Here is a 9932-nt window from a genome sequence, read left to right on the forward strand (position 1 = left end):
ATGAAATCAAGATGCATGTTGAGTTGTTTAAAACTTTATCATTATTCCTTTACTGCCTTGCAAGTATGGTACTGTATTTCGAGGAAATGTAAATAAATTTGTTTAGAAGTCATATACATATACATATTTAACAGGTTTTTGTGGATGCATACTACTGATGACCTCTCTCCTTTTTAAAGAAGGCACAACCTGCATTTCCTTAAGATTCTTAACGCTGAATACAAGCATCCTTAGATGGATTGTGGGTGATGTCACCATTAGATTTGGAAGCTGCTCCACCTCTCACAGGAAGACTCAGTGTCATATACCCTTACAAACACTTTTCTCTAGACAAGGAGGATCTACCCATTATTTAGGTAACAACGGCACTATATCCACACATAAGGCAACACTATTGTTGCTGTTTTTAAAAATGCCAAAAGTGAGCTTGACTCTTACGGGATACGGTATTTAGGGTTCTAACATTCCTCTCCATCATTTTAATATCATATGATGAAACTGCTTTGAGAAAATTTTCAAAACCATATATTTTAATTAAAACACTTGTCACACCCTATTTTGTATTCTTGTTAACACTGTAACACAGTGCAAATACACTGTAAATAATGTTAATTAACAACATGTACTTCGGTTTAGTTTCTTGCAAATATGCATAATTTACTGTAATTACAAAACGGGAATCATGGTTAAACCCCACAGACAATACAATACACACAATGAAGACCAGGAGTCAAATTTCAAACTTCAAGTTCACTCAGTTGACAGAGAGTTTACTGAAGACAGCGCTCTCCACACTTCTAAAGGCCATAGAAAATGAGTCGGAGAAGCCAGCCTCCAGCTTAGAATACAGAAACACTAATACTTATAGTCATATGGATGATCTATTGTTGTCATTTCTACAGGCAAACAGTAGAGATAATTCTAGCAATATCCAACATGGTGTTCTTATCTTAAAGACAGTCTCTTGGAGACACTATCAGTTCCATCCGTAAGCAACTACTGTAAAGGTCGTAGGTGAGTCATAAATCTTGTGAGGGCACTTCTCATCTGGGCAGCTGTTGATTCTCCTGAAGAGTGTTCCTATCATCATATTCCTAAACAGCCCCTGAAAATACATAGGCAGTATCTCTTCCCTTCAAGGTTGAGCTGCAGCAGATCAATGGAACAGAACAATACATTGACACAGTGCGCAGACCAATTATAAAAACGCCTACATATGATGCACTGTCATAGATTAACATATAGAAATGAATGGTGCTATAAACCCTTAAAATAATTTTTAATGTAAAGCATACATAAGGGTTAGTGGATACATGTGGTGCATTGGTCTTTACATGTCTCAAACTGCTATCATGAGAACCACAGAGTAAAATGAATAAGAGCCAAGTTAAATCTGCAACTCTACTCCTATAAAATGTAACATTTGATTGATTCAGTTGAACTGCTTCAAATCAAATACATATTTACTATCCAGAAGCCAAGCTGAATGAGTAAACACTGTTACTGCATACCTGTAACATTTGTGACAGGGACACATTAAAATAAAGTGTTACTAGAATTCTGCCTACAGCAAATGGTAATAGTGCACCAGTTAAAAAGTGAAGAGTTGTAAGTTAAGTTATAAAGCGCTATACAAATAAAGGTGACTTGACTTAACTTATTCTGTTATGAGGCTAATTTACAGAAGCCTAAATTATAGAAGTTGTGTTTACGCTGACAAATGTTACTTAATTTAAGGCACAGCACTATTCTAGTACATTTGGAACCTATATAACCTTGTTGTAAAATGGTAAAAAAAAATAATAATAATTTTAAATTTCAGTTCTGTAAATGTAACTGATAATAGTAATTTTTGCATTCTGATATGTGATTGATCTTTTTTCATACTTAAATAAATAGAGAATGTTTCCGGTTACTTAACTGTAACCTTGTTCCCTGAGAAAGCGGAACGAGATGCTGCGCTACTCAGCGCATTGGGAAACATCTTAATCATGAACAGCTGTGAATAATGTGTGTAACACATCGATAGAATTGACCTGGAGGTAAAATAGCCTTGGTTGATGACGTCATCGGAGCGCGCCCGCAACACGGGGCTATAAATAGATAAGCCACAGGTGCATCAACAGGATATTTTGTCGGAAGAGCAGTCCTGGGACATTTTGAGCATGGCTACGCAGCGCAGCATCTCGTTCCGCTTTCTCAGGGAACAAGGTTACAGTTAAGTAACCGGAAACGTTCCCTTTCGAAAGCTACAGTCGATGCTGCGCTGCTCAGTACATTGGGAACGAGAATGCCCACGCCGCCATGCTCGAAAATGTCTGGACCCCTAAGGTTGTGCAGGTGTGCTACAAAACCAGAAGAAGGCCTCAGACATTAGCTTGTGATGTTGACTCAAGGACATGAGAGCCCGGAGTAGCATGAACATCCAAACTATCAAATTTTAATGAGAGGACAAACCTGCTGCATCACAAACCTGTTGTAAGGGGGCACCCCTTGCTAAAGCACTAGAGGAGGCAACCCCCCTTGTGGAGTGAGCTCTAAGACCTATAGGCGAAGCTTGACTGCGTGCCTCATAAGAAAAAGCAATAGCATCCCTGACCCAATGAGACATGGTCTGCCTGGTGGCAGCTACTCCTCTGTTACCACCACCATAACAGACGAACAGTTGCTCTGACTTACGCCACTGGCTAGTGCGGTGGATGTAAGTCTGAAGAGCACAGACTGGACACAGTCTATAAGATTTCTCCTTCTCCAGCGTTGTGAACGGCGGAGGGCAGAAGGCCTCTAGAATGACCGGATGTACAGCCGAAAATGGAACCTTAGGCAGGTAATCAGGATGAGGATGCAAAATCACTTTCACCATTCCTGGGGCAAAGTCTAAGCATGATGGTGAGATAGACAGAGCCTGCGTATCCCCAATTCTCTTCAAAGAAGTTATTGCCATGAGAAAACCATTTTTAGAGTCAGAAGTTTATCAGACGCTGATTCTAAAGGTTCAAAGGAGGTTTCAACAAGACCCTCGAGAACTATAGCTAAGTCCCAAGAAGGCATCTTGGTTTTTACTGTAGGCCTCAGCCGTCTGGCCCCCACAAAGGAAGCAAGAGAGCAGAGTGTGTCTCCCGAGTGGCATTCCGTCAATCAAGGTGAGGCAAGCCGAAAGAGCGGCCACATAAACCTTAAGAGTGGCTGGGCATGTGCCTGTTGATCATTTCTCTTGCATGAAGTCCAGAACTGAAGCAATCTGGCAGTTGACTGGATCTACATTGTGTACAACACACCACCTTTCAAAAACACCCCATTTACTGGCATAACTCTGTCTATTGGAGGAAGCCCTAGCACTAAGAATGGTATCAATAACATCCGGCGAAAGCCCTGTGTTTCTCAATTGGTACCAGGTATATTGGTAATAGCGTGCCCCCTGCCTGAGACAGAAGGTCCCTCCTCTCTGGAACTGTCCATGGCGAGCCGTCGAGGAGAGATATTATCTCCGAGAACCACACTCTGTTCGGCCAACGTGGAGCTATCAGCAAGAGGCAAGACCTTTGTTGGCGAACTCTGGCTAGAACTCCTGGGAGCAGAGAAACTGGAGGAAACGCATACAGGCGCATTTTGGGCCATGTGTGCGCCATCGCATCCAGACCCAGGGGGGCTGGGTGACTCAGAGAGAAGTATAGGGGACATTGCGCTGTCTGATGGGAGGAGAAGAGGTCCATCTCCGATTCGTAAAATTTTCTCCAAATCTGTTTCACTACCTCTGGGTGGAGTTTCAATTCCCCCGTCGGTAGTGTCTGTCTGGACAGTAAATCTGCTCGCACATTCAAATGCCCTGGAATGTAAACTGCCCTGAGTGACAGGAACTTGTCCTGGGCCCAAAGAAAAATCTGCCTCGCTATTTTGTTCAGGTTGCGTGAGCGCAGACCCTCCTGGTGATTAATATAAGAGACTGTTGCTGTGTTGTCCACCCGTACTAGGACATGACAGCCCCTCAATTGATGGTGGAAATATTTCAGACCCAGAAATACGGCCATCAGCTTGAGGCAATTGATGTGCCAATCGAGCTGATGACCCTCCCATTCCCCTTGAGCTGGATGGCCATTCAAGACCGCTCCCCAGCCCATCAGGGAGGCATCCGTCGTTAGCAGTCTGCGATGACACGGTGCCCCTAGAGTAGGACCCAAGGCAAGGAACCGGGGTCTGAGCCACAGAGCTAGTGTACGAAGCCCACGGCGCGTCACTTTTATTTGCTTTTTGAGGATTGGCTCTTGGGTGAAATCCTCACAACTGAAACGGTCTCATGTGCAACAGCCCCAAAGGAATCACCGTGGATGCTGAAGCCATGAAACCTAACATCTTTTGGTACTGACGAACAGTGCGATTTTGGCCTAGCCTGACCTTGCTCATGGTCTGCCGAATGGTCTCGATTCAAGCAGGAGACAGTTGTGCCCGCATCGTGATAGAATCCCAAACGATCCTGAGATAAGTCGTTTTATGGGCTGGATAAAGAACACTTTTCTTGGTGTTGAGTCTCAACCCTAGAGAAACTAGATGAGCTAACACGATGTCTCTGTGTTGTAGTGCCATCTCTTGCGATTGTGCTAGTATCAGCCAATCGTCGATGTAATTCAAAATGCGAATGCCCCGGAGTCGTAATGGAGCCAGCGCTGCATCCATGCATTTTGTGAACGTGCGGGGTGATAAGGCTAGGCTGAATGGAAGAACCCAAAATTGGTACGCTTCGCCCCCAAAAGCGAACCTCAGGAATTTCCTGTGTTGTGGCAAAATTTCTATGTGAAAATATGCATCCTCCGGTTTCACAGAAGTGGAGATCACGCCGTTGAAACGGCGTACCCCCGTGACTTTGCATCCACGATAGTTGAAAAAGTCAACGTCGAGGGCACAAAGATGCGAGAAGTATATGGTTTGCTCTATGACATTGACAGCTCATCATGGAGGTCCACGAAAAAGTCAAGAGTCAAGAGTCAAGAGGCATTTATTTGTCATTTGCATAGTTAACACTGGGGAAAACTGGGCATTGAAATGCTTGTGACGAGGCTCAGACATACAGTGACAATAACAAGACATAAGACACAGACGTACATGGAGAGCACTGAGATTTTTGAGTGACTACGGTGCCCTTAGACAGAAAGACATGGACAGAGCATTATATACAAATAAGTGGAAGTAACAGGTACAATAAAGGTAATCAGTGTTTAGAGTTATGGTGTACATAAGAAGTCCTGAGGTAATATTGTGATTACTGGGGTAGAACGGTGTCTAAAATGTCATTGTAGAGTGACATAGAGCTACATAAATAAATAAACTTAAGAGCAGCACACATTCAGATGTATTCCTGAGAAGAGCAATGTCCAAAAGTCATTGTAGAGTGTCACAGAGTAACATGAAGGAATATAAAAAAAAGTGGCAGTGCAAGTACAATGAAGTAAACATAAGAGCAGCATGTATTCCATTTTTAGATGGAGGACAGCTGATTGTTAAGTAGTCTTATGGCTTGAAGATAGAAGCTGTTCTTAAGTCTGGTTGTCCGTGAACAGATGGATCGGAAACGTCTGCCAGATGGCAGTGTGGCAAACAGGTGATGAGCAGGGTGAGTGCGGTCCTTGATGATGCTGCGAGCCTTTCTCAAGCAGCGAGTCTGATAGATGTCCTGTAAGGCTGGGAGTTTATGTCCAATGATGAGCTCTGCTGTTCTCACCACTCGCTGAAGAGCTTTGCGGTCCAAGGGAGAGCAGTTGCCGTACCATACAGTGATGCAGCTGGTCAGAATGCTCTCTATAGTGCAGCGGTAGAAGTTTGACATGATGTTAGAGGAGATGCCAAACCTCTTCAATCTCCGCAAGAAGTAGAGACGCTGACGGGCTGTTCTCACTATGGTCTCTGAGTGTAGGCTCCAGGAAAGATCCTCAGAGATGTGAATGCCAAGGAACTTGTAGCTCTTAACTGTCTCTACTATCTCTCCATTGATATGAAGGGGAACATGACCCTCTCTCTGTGACTTCCTGTAGTCCACAATCATCTCCTTAGTCTTGCTGACGTTTAGAGAGATTGTTATCAGCACACCATGTAGTGAGTGCATTAACCTCATCTCTGTAGGATGTCTCATCGCCATTAGTGATGAGTCCTAGGATAGTAGTATTGTCAGCAAATTTGATGATGGTGTTGGAGCTATGCTTAGCAGAGCAGTCATATGTGAACAGGGAGTACAAGAGTGGACTGAGTACACATCCCTGTGGGGCACCAGTGCTGAGTATAAGTGAGGAGGATGTGTGATTGTCAATTCTGACCACCTGGGGTCTTCCGGTCAGGAAGTCCAGGACCCAGTTACATAAGTGACTGTTAAGACCCAGATTTTTCAGTTTGGCTATGAGTTTGGTAGGGATGATGGTGTTTAATGCAGAGCTGTAATCAACAAACAGCATCCGCACATAGGTGTCTCTTCCCTCCAAGTGTTCTAGTGCAGAGTGTATGGCCATTGCAATGGCGTCATCTGTGGATTTGTTAGAACGGTAAGCAAATTGTAATGGGTCCAAGGTGTCAGGCAGAGAGGAGCAGATGTGGGATTTGACTAGCCGTTCAAAGCACTTCATGATGACTGATGTCAGTGCTACAGGACGGTAGTCGTTCAGGCAGGAGACAGTAGTTTTCTTGGGAACAGGGATGATGGTGGTTTGCTTGAAGCATGTGGGGATCACTGTAAGTCTCAAGGAGAGGTTGAAGATGTTGGTGAAGACATCTGCTAACTGGACAGCACAGGCCCTCACGACACGTCCGTGTATGCCATCTGGACCTGGAGCTTTGCGGCCGTTGACTCTCTTGAAGGCCTTACTCACTTCGTGTGTTGTAAGAACCAAGGGGCAGGTGTCAGTGTCAGCAGGTATTTTCACAGCAGGAAATGTATTATCTGCCTCAAAACGAGCATAGAATGTATTGAGCTCATCTGGTAAAGAGGCAGACAAAGACACACCACTGCTTTTCCTTCCTTTGTAGTCTGTGATGTAGCGTAGACTGCTCCACATGCGTTGGGGGTCAGAGCCATGATATTCTGACTCCACTCTGTCCCTAAAGTCTCTTTTGGCTGATTTTATTGATCTTTGAAGGTCATACCTGGATTTCTTATAAGCAGTTAAATCACCAGAGTTGAAGGCAGCAGTCCATGCTCTTAATTTGGCCCGCACCTCACTGTTGACCCATGGTTTCTGGTTTGGAAATGATTTAACGTTAGTTGATGGAACAACATCCTCTGTGCATTTGTTAATGTAGCCTATCACAGAGTCTGTGTATTCCTGTATGTTGTCTCCTGCTGCATCTTGAAACATCTGCCAGTCTGTGGAATCAAAGCAGTCCTGCAGTGTGGAGATGGCCTCTTCTTTCCATTTGTAGACTGTTTTAGAAACCGGTTTTTCCTGTTTGAGGCATTGTCTGTAGGCTGGTAACAGCAGTATGCTAATGTGGTCACCTTTGCCAAATGCTGGTCGGGGGAGGGGTTTGTAACTGTCCTTTAGTGTTGAATAGCAGTGATCTAATGTCTGATCACCTCGAGTGGGGAAATTTATGTGTTGGTAGAATTTGGGAAGAACTTTCCTCATATTCACCCTGTTAAAATCCCCAACAACGATAAAAGCAGAGTCAGGATGAGCAATTTCTAATCCATTTATGGTGCTGTACAGTTCATCCAATGCTTTAGTTTTGTCCACATGAGGCGGAATGTAAACAACTGTGAGAATTATTGAATTAAACTCCCGCGGGAGGTAGAAGGGGCGCACTTTAACGGAGAGCAGTTCGATCTCAGGGGAGCAGTGTGAAGATAAAACTGTAACATCAGTGCCCCAGCGAGTGTTAATCATAAAGCACACACCTCCACCTCTGCTCTTACCGGAGTTTAGCGATCTGTCATGACGAAAAACGGAGAATCCAGGCGGTGTAATGGCCGTATCGGGTACTTCTGAATTTAACCACGTCTCACAGGAAGCCAGAACGCAGCAGTTGCGAATGTCCCGTTGGTACGTGATTCTCACATTAAGTTAATCAAGTTTGTTATCCAGAGACTGTATGTTGGCTAACAAGATGGTAGGGAGAGGAGGATTACAACTTCTTTTCCGTGATCTGCATAGAATTCCAGCACGCTTGCCTTTCCTCCTTTTCCGACGGTGTCTTAGGACGCAAGCCGGCAACAGAGGGAGCGCGTAGACGCTGAAGCTGGAGTTCAGAGGCGGCGTTGTATCCGAACCGAAGTTTAAATTTGATCGGATGTCCAGTAGTGTTTGTCGATCGTACTGTATTAGAGTTTGTACTGTCTGAGCAAAATTAAGTATACTAAGTGACACGAATAACACGAAAAACAGCAAAGTTTGCACAGAGCGCTCGTCAGCGACGCCATCGTAGCAGCACGCCGAAAAAGGGAAGAGACTGCTGTTGTGGTCTCTCTCCCCTACCACCGGACAGAAACCTATCCTCTAGCTTACTACATTTGGGGGTCTCTTGTTCGCGTGGCCAGTCAAGCTGCAACCTGTCCACCGCGCGAGTAACCACCTCGACCAGTTCCTCGACCGATTTTTTCTCGCGAGAGGAACGCTCAGAGGTGGGCTGCTCGTGGTCCAAAGACCCAAGAGATATATCATCCTCCTTCTAAACCGAAGAAGCACCGGCGTGCACTTCAAGATCAAGAGAAGGGATGCGTGAATCGGGTGACACAGCAAGTGAAAGGGACGGGCCCGTCGCTCGCTCGTCATGCAGATCCCCACGAGAGCCCCTCAATGAAAAGGTGGGTGCAGTCTGGAAATAGTTCAGATGAGAGCAAAGCATTCACAATGCTCGCACTCGCCTGTCTCTAAAGCCAGAACCACGTGCTCTTCCCCCAAACAATCAAAACAGTAATCATGTGTATCCAGCTCAAACATAGGCGAGGGCATGGAGGAACACAACACTTACCATTTCGTTGGGTCATCCTACGAAGATCTGTAACAGACACAATAAATTTCCTGACGCACACATGCACAGAATGATCTGAAAACAAAAGACCTGTTGATGCACCTGTGGCTTATCTATTTATAGCCCCGTGTTGCGGGCACGCTCCAATGACGTCATCAACCGAGGCTATATTACCTCCGGGTCAATTCTATTGACGTGTTACACACATTATTCACAGCTGGTCACGATTAAGACGTTTCCCAATGCGCTGAGCAGCGCAGCATCGACTGTAGCTTTCGAAAGGGAACTGAACCAAGGCTGGTCTCAAGCCCGGCTGAAAAAGGAGGAGGGTTGGGTGTAGGGATAGCAACCCCATCCCAGTAAAAAAAAAACAAAAAAACACACACATATATATATATGTGCTACAGAAACATTGATGACAAACCAAAAACCCCTTCTCATTCTATGAAAAAGCTCCAGCTTGTTCATTTCTGAATCACTAGAGTCAAGAATATTTTCTGCCCCCAGGCTATTAGATTAAAGCCCTGCCCCTTATCTTCAATCAGGAAGTCTTTGAGCACCGAGAAGACCATTTTTACTATGTTCATTTTTAATATTATGCATTATTTTGTTACAATTTCAAGCATTCTGTTTCTTATTTTTCAGTTTAAAATAAAATCTCTTTCCAGCCATTGTCAGATATGTTCAAAACCACTGGAGTGTGAGCAAGTTTACTGTAGCCTAACCCAATTCTCTAATGAAAGGTTGTTGTTGTTTTTTTGTTGTTGTTGTTGTTGTTTGTTTGTTTTTGTATCAGTAATTCACATTTGTACTGGAGGTTATTAACTTATTTAATAAATGAAATCCTATATGGTGATATTTTTTCAGTAACACTTTATAAGGTGTCATTTGTCAATGTTGATGCATTAACTAATATGATCTCAGTATGAGCAACATATTTTATAGAATTTAGTCATTTTTGTTGAAGTTGGTAATTAAAATATGTT

Source organism: Carassius carassius, chromosome 31 (assembly GCF_963082965.1).
Source record: "Carassius carassius chromosome 31, fCarCar2.1, whole genome shotgun sequence".
NCBI lineage: Eukaryota > Metazoa > Chordata > Actinopteri > Cypriniformes > Cyprinidae > Carassius > Carassius carassius.